The 16,772-nt window shown below is 35.6% G+C and overlaps 1 long non-coding RNA gene across 1 annotated transcript in view; it reads right to left on the reverse strand.

Moving 5' to 3' along the window:
• The window catches only part of LOC148948341 (uncharacterized), a 28,546-nt gene extending 13,377 nt beyond the window's left edge, over positions 1–15,169 (reverse strand). Inside the window, exons 1-2 of the long non-coding RNA XR_016142186.1 lie at positions 14,981–15,169; positions 2,431–2,550 (exon numbers count right to left, since the gene is read on the reverse strand). This is a non-coding gene — a long non-coding RNA (uncharacterized LOC148948341). The remainder of the gene's footprint in view (positions 1–2,430; positions 2,551–14,980) is intronic.
• Positions 15,170–16,772: the final 1,603 nt, after the last annotated feature.

The following is a 16,772-nucleotide window of genomic DNA, read 5'->3' on the forward strand; positions in this document are numbered from 1 at the left end:
TCCTTTGGTCAAATTTAACTACGGCTTTGGTTCACATTATTAAAAAAAAAATTCTCTCCTTTAAATGAAATAATTATTTGGGTTATGATAAAATGAGCACCCAAAAGTAGCATCTTACACTGGGACAATTTAAGGCATTGCTAAAAATCCAGTTACACCAGGCACGTACACGTGAATCCATTTTGGGGCGGGAAAGTTGGCAAATCAAAAAGAAAAATTAATTAATGGGTAAACCTTATATAAAACGAAATCTTTTATGCTACTTAAGATTATTCTGAAGACAAAAAGGACCAAATACCCTGAAATTACAGAAACTTCTCGATTGTTCAAAAGAGACTAAAGACTCGTTTCTTTAAGTATTTAAAAAGAAAATATTTACGAAGTTTTGTTCTCCAGAAAACATTGTTATCCTCCCATAAAATTTTGACCCATATGTACCAACTGTTGTATACGAAAAAGTGTGAGAGCTATGTTTAGGTCAAAAAGTGTTTCAATGATTTTCAACAGAAACGCGTCGTATGCTTTTGCACCATTGCAAGGCATATCCAGGGTTTTTGTGTGGGCGGTAGGGGTTACAGAAGAAAAACTCTACAAAATTCATCAAAAAGCGTGTTTATATGCAACATTTTTGTTGCTTTTATACGAACGCATATTCGTAATTAACAAAACCAAAAAGAAGAAAAAACTGCAGTTGCTAGCAGTAAACTTTTAGAATAGCAAATAACATTAAAGAACAATTATCTTTAAAATTGCAAAACGCAAGAATAAGAACCAGAACAAAAGGTGCAATTTCTAAACTTTAGAATTTGAATAATTAAAGGGTAGCGTTGCTGCTCGTAACGAATCCAAAAAAATTTATGCTTCAGAGACCCTTTGTCTTTTGTACTTTCAAAAACGCATAACTCCATGTTGTGGAATAAAGCAGTACTTCTACTTTTATCGCTCTGTAATGTTTGGAAACATAAGTTCAAAAATTGCGAAATTGCAAAAGGTTGTATGTCAATACGAAATTTGACAGTCAACACGTTGACTGCCAAAACTATTTGACGATAGTCGTTCTCCGTGCCAACTTTTTTTTTCAATTTATAGTTTAAGATTTACGGTAAGCACCGGAGGATAAAAAGGGCCGGCGTGTATAGAACACGCAAAAAAACGTCTAGAAACAAGTTTCTCGTCGAAAGTATAAAGAGATGCCTTTATCAGTTGACAACAGTGTTCTAACACACATAACTACATTTTATCTAGCGCATTTATAGGCCCTAGTTTACCAGCATTTCCAGAGAGGTCCCTCAGATAAATATGGAGGGTGAGAGGCGACTCTTCCCTAGCCCCCCTTCCACGAAATATATTTAGACTATGATTTAAGGTTGAGAGAGTAAGGCCATACCCAGGATTTTTTCCGGAGGGGATTTTACTCAAATATTTTTTCGGGGGGGAGGGGGGGGGGTACCCAAAAAACTAAAAAAAAAACAAATAAAAATTTGTTTATATCCATTTTTGTTACGTTTTTACGAGTCAAAAACACATTTCTGGAGGGGTTCAAACCCTCCTAACCCTCCCTCTGGGTACGGTCTTGAGTAATGCATACCCTTTTTTTATTGGGAAAAGTAGAGGGAGATTGTGGAGGGTAAGATACCCTTCCAATATCTTATTTTTGGTGGAATCCTTACTCCTTTACAAATTTTGTTAACAACTTGCGATTTAAAAGTTTTCTCTTTAGCACTTCTGACACAGGGATGGTTTTCAAAGATGAACTTATCAAACCAATTGTCTTTGAAACAAATAGACGAATATGAAAGGAAACGTCCTAATTCTAGATCAATTTTAAGCAAGGAAATTTTTTTTTGTGAATTCTTTGGTGGAAATAAATAATTAAACAGCATATAGTCAATTTGAATAACTGGTACATGACTGAAACTGTCTTGATACAATGTCTCATAAAGAAAGGCTTCTACGGGGTATCAAATCTGAAAAAAAACTACCTACAAAATGATTAGAGTCATTGTCTAACCTGATATCTTCACATACAATTAATATATTCGTGCCCATATAGAGACGAAAACCCAGGCTACACCTTTCAACCTTGCGTTCTGATGCAGTTATTAGTCAATTATTTAAGGCTAATCAATTTTCAAATATTTAAGCGCTTAAAAAAAGCTGCGTTCTATAGATACGTCCTAGATAAATATCTTAGTATTGAGGGCGAATAGGCTCAGTCTCGCCCTTGTATACATCCTGGGTCAAATCATTGGTTTCTTCCTCCGGTATGTTTATTGGTAGTTTAATAAAAGAAATACGGCTTTTAAGAAACTCGATGCCTCCCTATTTTGTCAGATGCCCGGTCATTTCCCTTTTCAACTCTGTTGACAACCCTTGTTACGGGCAACCCTACACAGTTTTCATTGCTAATACTTAAATAAAACAACTTACCTTTTGTGAAGTTTGGTCACAAGATTGATCCAAATAATTTCATTGAAAAATTGTACACTTTAAATGCACCTCATTCGTGTTGCCTAGCCTACTGTAGAGATTTGGTTTTCCATTCACCTCCTGAAATGATTTTGTTTATTTACCAAACTTTAAACTTACTTTGTATTTATTTTAGATTACAAAATATTTTGAAAACATGCAAAATTGAAAGTGTTCTTATTTCAAGCAAGTTAAAATCCTTCTCAAAGAAAAGTCTAAGCAGTATCATAATTCCGGCTCAGGGATTGGATAGATCTGAAAATATTAAAAACGAACTAGATGAGCATCTTTTGTCTGCAAGCTACAACTGTAAGCTTTTCGCAATTTTTTACCGAGTACACAAACCTCAACTGCCCATAGTCCGAATATTTAGAGTAAATAAAAAAGATTTCTCCACTGGAGTGTTTTGAGCTTAAAGGAGGCCCTAGACGTATATCATTTTGATCAAAAGTTTCCGTCAATTCATTGACGTGTGCTTCAATCAACTTTCAATCGACCCTTCAATCTCGACCAAAGCTAATGTAACATACTGCTTTTGATAAAATTGATTGAGTCATTCAAACTGTCTATCAATCACCATCAACGCTTGGCTCAAACCGGTCGATCATACTTGAGTCAATCGATTGACGGAACCTTTTGATCAAAATGAGTGACCGTCTAGGGCATAAAAGCGAGCATTTTACACATAAACAATTATGCACTTGAATGCGCTTTTTGTGGGATCAAGCACGGCAAAAGTAAACCCCCTCTATCCTTTAGTACGTACGCAATTCACAAACCTTGGATGAATATTTGCTGCTGATAAGCTATCTAAGAATTAGTGTTAAAAAATAATCTAAAAAACTAACTTTACTTTGTGTAGGCTAATTAATAAAGGTTCGTGACACCCTGCCCATCCTCAATCTAAAAATAATCACGTGATGTTATACAATGGGTAACGGCTCCTCTGGAGTACTTTTACGGCAGAGCGATTTGAGTCAGTGTCACAATCATCCTTCAAACCAAGTTCATCACAAAGAGATCTGAGGAGAAGAACCTCGTCAGTAGGTTCAAAAATAGTGTCTAAATTTGGTCCTTCTGGGTTGATCCACTTATCTCTCCAGAACATATGAGCTCCCTAGTTATTTCAATCAGCCTGGTTTTGAAAAAAGGTGGAGCGTCAGCCACCCAAGCGTGACAACAAGGCTGACGGTAGGGAGCTCAGTGTTTTAACTCAATGGATAACTTACAAGTTTTCTTTTGGGTCAAAGACAGCAATCATTTTTGAACATATAGGTCCATGCTCCCATTTGTGTTTGAAAATTTCACTATTTCCGAATTATCATCAGATGAGAGGGAAAGGACAAGGAGCAAGACATTAGTCCTGGAGAAGGAATTCAATAGTTTAGACATAAAAGTATCTTGCTTCATTCGAAACTATTTCAATACTCCTTCATAAGGCTTTAATTTAGTGCTTCTAATAAACAGTATTGATGATTTAAATACTGCGAGTAAATTTTCCTGCTAAAAATATGATTGATTTTTGAAACCTTATAACTATCAAGGAATATGAAGAGTTAGAGGAAAAATCTATCAGACTGTTCGTCATGACAAACTTAAGTAAAAAAAAGAAGTATTGTCAATGGAACCGAAACTCTAGAAAATCGAAATTTTGATATATCAAAAGATTAGCCATAAAAGTTTCGAGCCTGAAAAACGTTGCATAATTTAAGAACAAAGGAGGGGGAGACTGGAAAAACCCTCAAAAGGGTTACAATCTTGATGAAAATTTTAGCATCATATTTAGCATGTCCAAGAGTCCTATTGGGTGGGGGGATGGGGTTTTAAGTCCATGCATGCAAAACATAAAATTGTGCATTTTTTCCGATAAATTTGATAATGCACGTGTCCTTATTTGTGTAATTTTTTCCTAGGATGATTATGTTGAAGTAGTGGTATGACGCAACACGCTTAAAGAATGCTCCCAATAACAAATCCTATATGCAAACAATGGGTAACCTACGTAGCTTAAATTTTGCCCTATGGGCCGTGGGAGGCATGTTATCCCGAAGGCATAATTATTCGATCCTTCGACTATTCTGAGCAAAATAGCTATCTCAAAGTTTTAATCGAATTTCTTTGGGAGGAGGACAGCTAAAAAGAGCAGGAAGAGGGCTGATTGCCCTCCGATCACTTTCGACTCTTAAAAAAGGCATCAGAACTTTCGATTTCCAATTGAATGAGACGCCCTTCGAAGTTTCTACGGCAATCCCTTCCATAAAAAGTGGTTCTGCGAGGAAAATATAAATGATTATTTATCGTTATTTAACAAGAAATTATATAATATACAAGATATTTTAAAATAACAATAAATAATATAGTCATAATAGATAATTATTGTATAATAAAAAATAAAACATTGAAGGCTCATGGCTCTTTAATACAGGCAACACTAGAGCGTTGGCTCCAAATCAGCAGAGAAATCATGTTTTATTTTTTTTACTTTTCCAGTATTTAAAATAAAACGCAATTTTTTTAAACAATGAAAAGATTAATGACATTATTGACGAATGACGAGAGACTGCCCAACATTTTTTTTTCATTGTGAGGTTGAGTGTTCCAAATTGGCCCACACTTAATAAAGTGTGCGCATTTGTATCAGTCCTCAAAAAAAAAAAAAAAAAAAAAAAAAAAAAAAAAAATCCACATATTATAAAGCAGAAGTCAAACCTTAAAACATGGCTTTTCAGTGAACCTTAAAACTATGAGCCCCTAGAAGTAACCTCACCAAAGAATCTAATGGTTCAAAAATTTTTGTTCCTTTTTTGGCGCAAGATTTCACACATCAGAACCAACCAGGCGAGTGCAAGCTTCTCCTTATTTTTGCTTCCTTAAAATTTTAGTGGCAAGGTTTTGAAAACAATAAGATTTTAAAAGGTAGGTCTATCATGTTACTATCTAAGGGAAACACATTCCAGATGCAAGTGTATGAAATTAAGTATTTTTTTTTTTTTTTTTTTCAGAAAACATTGTAATTTTCAATTTAGCCTAACAGCTATGCGAAAACACATAGAGAGCGTGACTTAAAAAAATGTGTTGTCCATGACAACCCCGATCACGGATATCACACAGTTTTCATTGCTAATCAAACAGTTCGTGGTAACGAACTGTAAGTAAGGAGCGACCAGGCTCAATGGTAACCAAAACTCTAGAAAACGGAATTTTGATACCAATACATACATAAAAAGAATCAGATTTTAATTCTGACTTCAAATATATAAATTTCATCAAGTTTAGTTTTACCCATCAAAAGTTACACACCTGAGAAAATTTTGCTGATTTTCGAACAGAGAGAGGAAGACCCCCTAAAAGATACGTAACCTTAATAAAAATCAAACCATCATATTCAACGTTTAAGAGAATACTACTGTAGAGGTTTCAAGCTCCTATCTACAAAAATGTGGAATTTTCCATCTTTTGCCAGAAGAAAGATCACGGATGCGTGTTTATTTGTTTTTTTTGTTTTTTGTTTTTTTTTTCTTTTTCCCAGGGGTGATCGTATCGACCCAGTGGTCCTAGAATATCGTGGGAGGGCTCATTGGAATGGAAATTAAAATTTCTAGTGCCCTTTTTAAGAGAGCAAAAAAAATGGAGGGCAACTAGGCCCCCTCCCACGCTCATTTTTTTCCCAAAGTCACCCGATCAAAATTTCGAGATAGCCATTTTATTGAGCATGGTCGAAAATATTATAACTATGTCTTTTAGGATCACTTAATCCCTCGAAGCCCCCAGGAGGAGGGCTGAAAGTTATAAACTTTACCCAATGTTAACATATAGTATTGGTTAATGGGACCCGGCTCAATGGTAACCGAAACTCTAGAAAACGGTATGTTGATACAAATAGATACATCAAAAGAATTGAATTTTAATGCTGATTTCAAATATATAAGTTTCATCAAGTTTTATCCTACTCATCAAAAGTTACGAGCCTGAGAACATTTGGCTTATTTTCGGAGAAAGGGGGAAAGACCCCCTAAAAGCTATAGAACCTTAATGAAAAGCACACCATCATATTCCACGTATCAGAGAACCTGTAGAGGTTTCAAGCTCCTATCTACAAAAATGTGGAATTTTGCATTTCTTGCCAGAAGAAAGATCACGGGTGCGTGTTTATTTTTATTTATTTTTTTTTACCAGGGGTGATCGTATCGACCCAGTGGTCCTAGAATATCGTGGGAGGGCTCATTGGAATGGAATTTAAAAGTTATAGTGCCCTTTTTAAGTGACAAAAAAAAATGGAGGGCAACTAGGCCCCCTCCCATGCTCATTGTTTTCCCAAAGTCACCTGATAAAAATTTTGAGATATCCATTTTCTTCAGTATGTTCGAAAATATTATAAGTATGTCTTTTAGAAAGACTTAATCCCCCGAAGTTCCCGGGAGGAGGGCTGAAAGTTATGAACTTTACCCAATGTTAACATATAGTATTGGTTATTGGGAAGTATACAGTACAGACATTTTCAGGGGAGATTTTTCCTGGTAGTGTGTGTGTGTGTGGGGGGGGGGGGGGTTGAGCAGGGACGTACGCAGGGAGGGGGGCCTCCGGGCCAGGGCCCCCCGAAATCTCATAATTTTTTTCATTTTCCCATAATTTTCTGATTTTTCTCATAGAATAATGGGTTTGAAGGATTTAGCCCCCCCCCCCGAAACAAATTCCTGCGTACGTGCCTGGGGTCGGGGGTTATGTAGGAGGATATTTCCATGAAGGGATTTTTCATGGGGGAAGGGACATTGCTATGAAGGGGATGCCGGACTTCCCAGCATTATTTAAAAAAGGATCAGAAATTAAATATAAAAAAATAAGTTTTTCAACTGCAAAAGCAGCAACATCAAAACTTTAAACGAACAGAAAATATTACATATATGATTGGGTTCACCCCTTAGTCAATACCTCACTCTTTAAGCCAGAGATTTCTTAGTACTTTCAAAAGAGCTATTTATTCTAATTAATGGCTTTTGTGATTAAGCGGTCATTTTTAAAGAATTTTTACAAAATTCGAACTTTCGCTTAAAGAGCAAGGTATTGAATAGGGGGCGAACCCCCTAATATTCGTATTAAAAATATATTAATATAGAAGGTCGTTAAGTAAGTTAATTCGTAAGTTACTCATATTTATTACTAATAAAAACGTTCGTGAATAAAATGAAAAAAGTTTCGAGAAAGCCATTTAACCAGATAAAAGTAAATTAATATGAAAATTTTGTTTTAATTATTCATGTACTGTGAGCCAAGATTAAAACTTGCATTTATTCAAAAACATTCAAAAATTAAATAAAAAAAAACAATTTTTTTTAACTGAAAGTAAGGAGTGACATTAAAACTTAAAACGAACAGAAATTAGTCTGTATATTAAAGGAGCTGTCCCCTCCTAAACGCCTCGCTCTTTACGCAAAAGTTTGACTTTAGCTAATCTCTATTTTTTTAAACAATAAAAAACATTAGAGTAAAGAGCGAGGCGTTGAGGAGGGGACAGCCTCTTTCATATACGGAATAATTTCTGTTCGTTTTAAATTTTAATGTCGCTCCTTACTTTCAGTTAAAAAAACTTGTTTTTTTTATTTAATACTTTAAAAAAAAAAAAAATGATACATCGTTTCGCGCGTACGACTCATAGTTTAGCAAAGCAAATTTTATTCAAAAGGTAAATAATTTAATATTTCTTAAAATAAGTAGTAAAAGCTTCGGGAAAAAATTGTGGGTCATGTCACATAAGATGCAAATTGATGTTTCGTCTATGTAGATATTTTTTTTAACCTAAGGCTGGAACTTTTGGGAAGAAATTTTTCTCTACCGGCACTGTCATTTTAAAAGCAATTAATCGACTCAATTCACCATGTTCACCGATTTCATAATATCAAAGCAGCAGACATTTGCACCATTTCAAATTAAAAGCAGCTTCAACGATAAAACATAATGCTTGTACTAAAAATTAAAAAAAACTCAAATTATTATTCCATATATCCTATATATTATTATTACTATCATGTTGCTTATATAATAAATATTATAGCTATTTATTTGATTATTGATTTTTTTTTATTTGTTTAATTATCTATTTTAGCATAATAATTCGTTTTTATATAATATAATAATAATTCGTTAATATCATTATATTATCAATCTACCTTATTTTATAATTCAATGTGTCCCTAATATGCTTTTGCTCCTCAATAATTTAGCACAAATTCTAATGAACGTAAATATATAAATGTAGCACAGAGTACAAGTTAATGAGGTGCTAGAAAACGACAGGAAATTTTCTACTTGGAATTTCTAAGGAAGCATTGAGCAAACAGTTCAACTATGTTAGAAAACCACTACTACGTATAGCTTCCTCCTATATAGAGACCCCAAATGCCTGCAGTGAGACTTCATATGAAACCCGAACGTACAAGGCAGAAGCAATTAAAATTCCGTTTATTTAACTGTATCTGATCCTGTATAGCAGGTATAGAAACGAGTATTTACGCACGTAAACCCTGTACATGGCACCACACTCTTACGCCTGGTGCCATGGTGCCATGGCACGCCTGGTGCCACACACGGTATGGCACCACACTCTTACGTCCAATACGTAGGTGAAAGTCAGCAATCGCATTAGATAAAATTGTACGTATACGCAAGCGTCTCGAATTGTTCGTCGAAGTACCAAGGACAGTAAAAATTAAATCTGATTGCTTGCACAGGTTAAGCGGACTCTTGTAAAACTAAGGCCGTAGCCGAATTTTTTCAGGGAGGGGGGGGGGGTAACAAGCAAATGCATCAAAAATTACTTTATATGCATTTTGTTACGTTTTTAAGAGTCGTACAAATATTTTGGGAGGGGATTTCAAACCCCCATTCTGAGGTACGGCCATGTGCACAACCACTTATATTAAAAAAATGGAAAAGTAGAAAATTTCATTTTTTTTTCTTTTTTTAATTAAAAAGACCACAGAAAGCAGTTATGCAGAATCTGATCTGTGCAGACACCCAATTTAAAAAAAGGAAACATGGGAGAAAATCAGGAAACAATGAGCTAAAAACTATAACCAAAATGCTTAAAAAATGCAGCTTCTCTTTGAAGGTCTAACTATCGTTGGAAACCAACGTATTTTAATATTATCTTTTTAAGGAGTAAAAATGTTGTCAAACTACATTAGTCCTTCTTGGCCTATTTATTTCGCGGCTTAACATGGCAACACAGTGACGTGTTGCCCTGAAAACCTCACATTTTTGAAAGAACAAAAGGAGAGACCTTATTAAATTGATGGAAGGGAATCAGTTTCCCCATTATTCTGATGTCATTTTTGTCTGATGAAAAAGCTGCTGTAAAAGGAGAATAGCTATTTCTTTGACGGTTATGCGATTGCTGAAACACAATTTAGATCCAGGGAAAGGGTACTTATCTATCAGGGCCGTATCCAGGATTTTTGTTCAGGGGGTGTTTTACAAATTTTTGACTTTTTTTGGGGGGGGGGGTTTACTAATTTTTGACTCAGTTTTCGACTAATTTTACTGATTTTTACCAAGGTTTTACTAATTTTCGACTTATTTTCGAGTCGGTCAAAAATTTCGGGGGGGGGGGATTCAAGCCGGGTAACCCCCCCCCCCCGCCTGGATACGGCCTTGTTATCTATTATAGCCACCACACTCAATTTCTTGGTCTGACAGACCCGGGGTATTTCAAAAGGTATACTTGGTGATAATCAGCTTAGCATGAGAGAGTGTATGCACAATACAATATAGGTATATTTTAATTAAATATTTTAGCTGGTATTTTGGTTAGGTTAGAAACCATTAAATATAATGTGTTCAGGTAGCCTGTTTTCCCTAATTCTCTGTTGTAGTTTCCATAGTTTTGTTACTAAAGTATTTTATTTTAATCATACTTAGGCATATTTCTTTAGGATTAACCTAATTCACTTCTTGATTGTGTTGGCTATAAGAGATAAGTACCAAAAAAAGAACTTAGGACGATGATTAAGATATATTTATTAAGTTTATATTACATTTTACCCCTGGAATAGCTAATAGTTTGAGAACAAGGCTGTATCCAGAGGGAGAGGGTACTAAGTTTGACCCCCTCCCCACAAAAAGAAAAGAATTTTTGTTCGACTTTTAAAAATACAACAAAATGCATATACAAAATTGTGATGTGTTTTTAAAGTTTCATGTACCCTCACTCCTCAAAAATAGCCCCCCCCCAACAAAGATTCTGGATAAGCCATTGTTCAACAAAATGCACATTTTTGCCTCTTTGATTCTATCTTTCATAAACGTAAACTTGATCACTTTCAGAATAGCACAGTCCATGAGAAGAAAATAGCCTAAAAGCTGAATAACTTCGTTATTTTTGGGCTGCCGAAAAATTTAGAGAAATATGCATAAAGGCGGCAACAAATAGTATCTAACTCTGACAAGCCCTGAAGTGCCTTCAATTTATGTTTTAGGATAATTTTGTACTAGGAGAGCAATTTGTAATTTGGCTCGTTGACAAAACATGATCAAAACCTTTGTTATACTCAAGGTATGCTATATACAATACAATTTGGCAAAAACAGTAAGTTAGTTTTTCGGTGATCACATATCGAAGTCATCCCATAATCACATACCGATCTTAGTACCGACAGAGGGGTGAACGCCATTACAAATTTTCCTCAAAACTCGTCATATGAAGAAGAAAAAAACATAACACACCAACTGACAGCACTTATGACGTAGCAATTCGGAGCACTAATGTAACAATATAGTTGTGAAAATATAGGGATTTTGGTAGCAAATTTTGCTGAAGAAATTTTGGCTCTGACAACTTGGCAAAAATGTTACGATTCCCCATTTATTAAGAAAGAATTTACAAAAAAGTGGAATAAATAGCACAGTTATATGATGCAAAAACTGACAGCAGTGGAAAATTTCTGATTGTATTTTATTCAAAACTTTGCTTGAAAAAAATCTGGTGAAATTCTAGTTCTTGAACGAGTTCTGGGTCCCTATTTAGTGGGAAACTGTAAGTTATGTTTTCTGAAACATATTCAGTGTTTGGTCAACAATTCCTTGAAAGTTGCCACTAGAATTAGAACAATGTCTTTGTCGTCATGAGCGCAGTGGCGGATCCAGGGGGGCGAGGGGGCGCCCCCTAACGTAGTCTAAAGTAGTGTAATTTACTTACTTAACGCAATATTACGTTAATTAAACTTCTCTTAACGCAAGTTTATCGGATCAAACTATTTTGCGCCCCCACCCTAAAAAAATCCTGGATCCGCCCCTGCATGAGCGGCTCGTAAACCTGTATTATGGTGCAGTTTACTCAGAATTTACGTATACTTATAGTTTTGGAGTTATTTATTGGAGAGTGAAAGCATGTCCATGTTTCCCTATTATATTATATGTATATCATAATACACTTTATAATTTATTATAATTTTCATATTATATTTTATAACTTACAGCTGTTTATTGTTTAAAATAACACGCTTTTTTGCTGCGCAGTTACTTTCATTATCTATTGGTAAATGAGGTCACTTTTGAAGTGCCGCGGCGATGCCCAAAAAATTTGGCCCAAAAGCTTAGCAATTTCGTTATAGTTTGAATTGCCAAAAGATTAACTGAAATCTTCAAAACGCAGCATCAAATACCATCTTACTATAATAAAACAAAAAGTTTCTTCGTTTAGCCTTTAATTAAATGATTTTTTTTTTTTTAGCATAACGATATGGGATTAACTGCAAGGGGAAGAAAGTTATAAAGGTAACAAATAAATTCAAACCTTTCCTTAAGCTGAATTGAGGCGTTAGGTCGTAAATTTATCCGCTCTAAACTCAGAATTTCAGCGCTCCTTCGTACACTTCCAAAAGTAGGATGTATAGACGGTACATTATAAGTCCCAATTCCAACTTTTAAAATTTTAGAACTTGACTTGCACACTTGGAATCCCAGAAGAAGGGAGAGAAAAAGAATAGAAGTAAAATCCTGGCTAGTTTTTGCAATTTATTCCATTCGAAAGATTTAGTTGAATTCCAGGTTAACGGCGAAATTTGATCACGAAAGAATTTTGTATCAATTCTTTTTACTACCCCTGTGGCTTACTTTTTTTAGTATTAAGGGTATATATCCAATTTGAGCTCCAATATTTTACGCCCCAAGATTGGTCTCTTAAAATTTAAGCTCCCTGTGAGCTGAGTTTCCATCTCATCTTTATCAAAGTGAATCTTCAAAATTTGATTTCGTTTTGAAAAGTTTACAACTGTAATACGTAGTTCCCACCTAAATAAACCCCCATTAACCTCAATTATCTTCAACTAAACCATCGTTCAATCTACCCTTCATTTAACTAAACCCCCATGCAACTCAACCCTTAACCCCACTCAATCCATGCAACGAGTTAAGATAGGTTGATTGGAATTGAATAGGTGTTGAGTTAAAGGGGGTGAGTTGCTTGGAGTTCAACTGAATGGGGATGGAGTTAAATGAGAATTGAGATGAACAAGGCTTGAGTCAAAAGGAGGGTTAAGTTACACACACATACCATAATATATGCAACTGTTTACAATTGTAAAGGCTACAACTACAATACAAAAAAATGCGCAAGTTACAATTGTAGGCTTCCCACAAAAAAAAGAACATACACATTAAAGGTTGGGTAATTGTAGTCTTCTTCAAGCTAAAAAGGCCGTATTTTTATCAGCGTTTGAACAAGGAGCAAAGACTAGAGCATGGGTGCCCATAGGGGGGGGGGGGCAGGGGGCCCACCCCCTGGCTGAATGATGCTGCCTTATTTTTTTATATTTGTTCCGAGATTCCTATTATATAGCATTAAAAGTGCCAATTAGACGAGGTTTGCCCCCCCCCAGAATTCAGCTTATGGGCGCCCATGGACTAGAGCTCAAGCATTATTTACCCAGACCTATTTAGTTTTGAATTTGGACACACTAATCTGAATATAGTCATTACTGGATTTTTTTTAGGTACTTAATATAGAGGTTAGTTCACCAAAATCTCCAATAATATATCACTTTATTGTTTCACCGAACAAGTTTTCTTATTGTAACGTCAATCTTTTTCAAATTCGAAATATTTGCCGAAAGAACGCTACCCATTCTGTAAAAAAGGAAATTTGTTGCCCGCCTTTGTATAAGCTTTTAAAACGCTGGAAGAAATCGCTATGTCTCTTGAGCCCTGTAGTTTTTAAATATAAGTTTATGGTGTGCCTTTTCTGAATATTTGTATATAGTGGTATTTCACCATCTAGAACCAATTTTGTTTATTTCCACCAAATTCGGCTGCTGTGCCTAATAAGTTGTGTTCCTAGTTCAAAGCAATGGCTCGATGCTTTTGACAATAAATTAATGTCGACTTTGACTATACCGGCCACAGTTTAAAGAATTATCTAATTCTATAAACTGTGATACCGGCCTACCTAAAACTGTGTTGACTTAAGACCTATGCTTTGAAAAGGTCTTGATCATGTCCTAAAACAGGGACAATCCCTCCAAGATAAGTCCAAAGGGCCTTAAGAAAAGCTGAGCCAAAAATGTGCATCGGTAATCATTCATTTTTTTCGATTACTTCCCTAGCTAAAATTTAAAAATGCCACGCGATGCCCTCTTCAACGCCAATTTCAAATATACTAATAGCTACCCTCGCAAATAGCTACCCTCTGATGAAACAAAATATAGGCTAGCACTAGGCTATGTGCAAGAATTGGATGATTTTGATGATTCACATTATTTTTTGTGCTTATTCCTCATTAACAATTTATTCCTAATGCCGATTAAAGGCAATCTGAAAAAAGCTAAATCAGCTTTGTATTTAGCCTACAGTTGTGTATACAGCCTAAAGTTGTGTGTACAGCCTATAGTTGCGTATACAGCTTACAGGGGCGCCAGTTGGGAGTGCAGATTTTTTTTTACTTCTAGACTTTAAAAAATGCATTTTTATTGTATTTTCATTGAAATAGCCCTAGGTACCCTGAAAAAGCCTGGGGTGTATTTGCGAGGATAGCGATTGGTATATTTGGAATCAGCGTTAAAACGTGCAATGACTGGTATATTTATTTTTTAGCTAGCAAAATAATAAAAAAAACCTTAATTTTTCACCAGCACTTCATCTGTTTTTACGATCAACCCCGCAAAAAACCCCCTCACCCAGGGCTGCGACCTCTTTGAACCCAAGGTTCTTTTATACATTCTTACTTTTCTACCTTTCTGCGGAAGAAAGTGACCTGAGAACCAAGGGCGAATCTCCAGCATTTTATTGGGGAGGGGGCAAGAGGGGTCCATAACCGGATAGTCAAGGTGCATGGGATATATAATTATTTTTATTTCTCCGTATTATTGAGGGTGCAACTGCCCCCCTGCCCTCCCCAAACGACGTCCCTGCTGAGGACCATTTGATGAAGGACCTGAGTAACGTTGATAACATATTTTATCTGGATATTACGACCATGGATACCGAAAAAAAGTCAGAGTGAACACTAGAGAGAAAATCTAACCTGAGATTGAAAACAAGTTCCTTCTTAATTCTGACATTTATCCAAAGCTCGCAATGGAAGAATAGGTCGCAGAAGCGTGAATAGCCCACCAGCTACGGCGACCCGGTTGAATGGTCGCACTCCGACCCATGACAGAGTTGAAAAGTATGAAATGGCTCCTCCTTAGGCATAGCTATTACTACCACTAAAATTTTGGTAACTTATACCGCAAAAGGTGTTGATGATGACAAAGCATAAATAAATAATGTCTCTTGTTTTGGAGCTTCTATTTGCGTCATATGGTGGGTGAATACCCGAACTTAAAATGTGTTGGTTCGGTCTTAGCTATTGTTCTTTATTGTTAGAGATGAAAGTGCGCTTCAAGGGGTTAATATTAGCACGGACTTATGATGGCGATTTAACAACAAGCTTTCTTAAACCATCTAAAGTATAAGTCCATTTGGTATTAAATTAACATATGAAAAACATATTCATGAGAGTAGCTATAATTGAAAGCATAACCAGGGACTTTATGATTTTTGTTGTTGTTGGGCCCCGAAAAAAAGTCCCTTTGTATGTGCCTGAGCCCAGTCTATATGTTTCTTTTATAAATTAAAAATGCCTAGACGCAAGGCCGTATCCAGGGGGGTTAGGGGATTTGACTCACCCCTGCAAAATGTTTGTCCGACTCGTAAAAACTTAACAAAAATGAATCAAACAAATTTTTGATATGTTTTTAAAAGTCTTTTTGTAACTCCTCCTCCCCCCACCCCCAGAAAAATCCTTTTGTAACCCTCCCCCCTCCGGAAAAAAATCCTGGATACGGCCCTGCCTAGACCCCTAAAATTAATTTCAAATTAATTTCAAACTCCGAAGTCCATAAATGAAATGAATATTCTTTATTTTATCTTTTAAATAGTAAAATTTTCAATCTACATGTTTGGAAGTCCCTAATTAAGCTATCTGAACTTATACCTCCCTTAAAAACCCCTCTTTCTCCCTCACACCTTGAGCCAAGTTCTCCCCCTTTGACTTGCTAATTATAAATCTTAGCTTCAGGTGTGTCCATTCACTAAAAGGTAAAGAAGGGGGAGGATTTTTCAATCTCTTTTGATGAAGATACACAAAATTTATTATTTTAATATGGAAGAGGGCAGTGGCGTCGTTTGGGGTTGGCAAGGGGGGGGGGCATTTGCCCCCCCAAAAAATTGGAAAAAAGCTTTTATATAGCCCATGTCCCTTGACTCTCTGGATGTGAAACTTTTTTGCCCCCTCAATAAAATACTGGAGCTACGCCCCTGGAAGAGGGGGGAGGGGAATTCGTCACTGTCTGATTTGTTCAATGAAAACATAAAAAAGGACTTTAGAGACCTCGAGGGCTGATTGCCCTCTCATCCCAATTTGCACCTTATTTAGCTTGCTAATTACAAACCTTGAACTACATAATGAAATACAGACGTCAAAATTAAACTAGTTAAGTGCAATTTTCTGTGGCCCATGCAGTTTCTAAAATTGAGGTTAATATATCCTACATTTAACAGCCCACGTTTTCTTTTTGAAATATTGGTTATATTTGAATGTATATCCCGTTAAAAACTAAACATTTAACAGTATACTAAGAAAATTCGAATTTCATTCCATTCTGAAATTTTCTGTTTAATGGATTTTCTGAGTCACTTCCGGTATAACCGCATCCCAGCCCCCCACTTCTAATACATGCATGTAACGTTATATAAAACATTAATTATACTATATAAAATATATATTACACAAAGTTATATAAAATATTTATTAAATAATATGATAGTATAAT

This window comes from Artemia sp. Qi Xiang Cuo, chromosome 9 (genome assembly GCF_049724085.1).
Source record: "Artemia sp. Qi Xiang Cuo chromosome 9, ASM4972408v1, whole genome shotgun sequence".
In the NCBI taxonomy this organism is placed as follows: Eukaryota; Metazoa; Arthropoda; class Branchiopoda; order Anostraca; family Artemiidae; genus Artemia; species Artemia sp. Qi Xiang Cuo.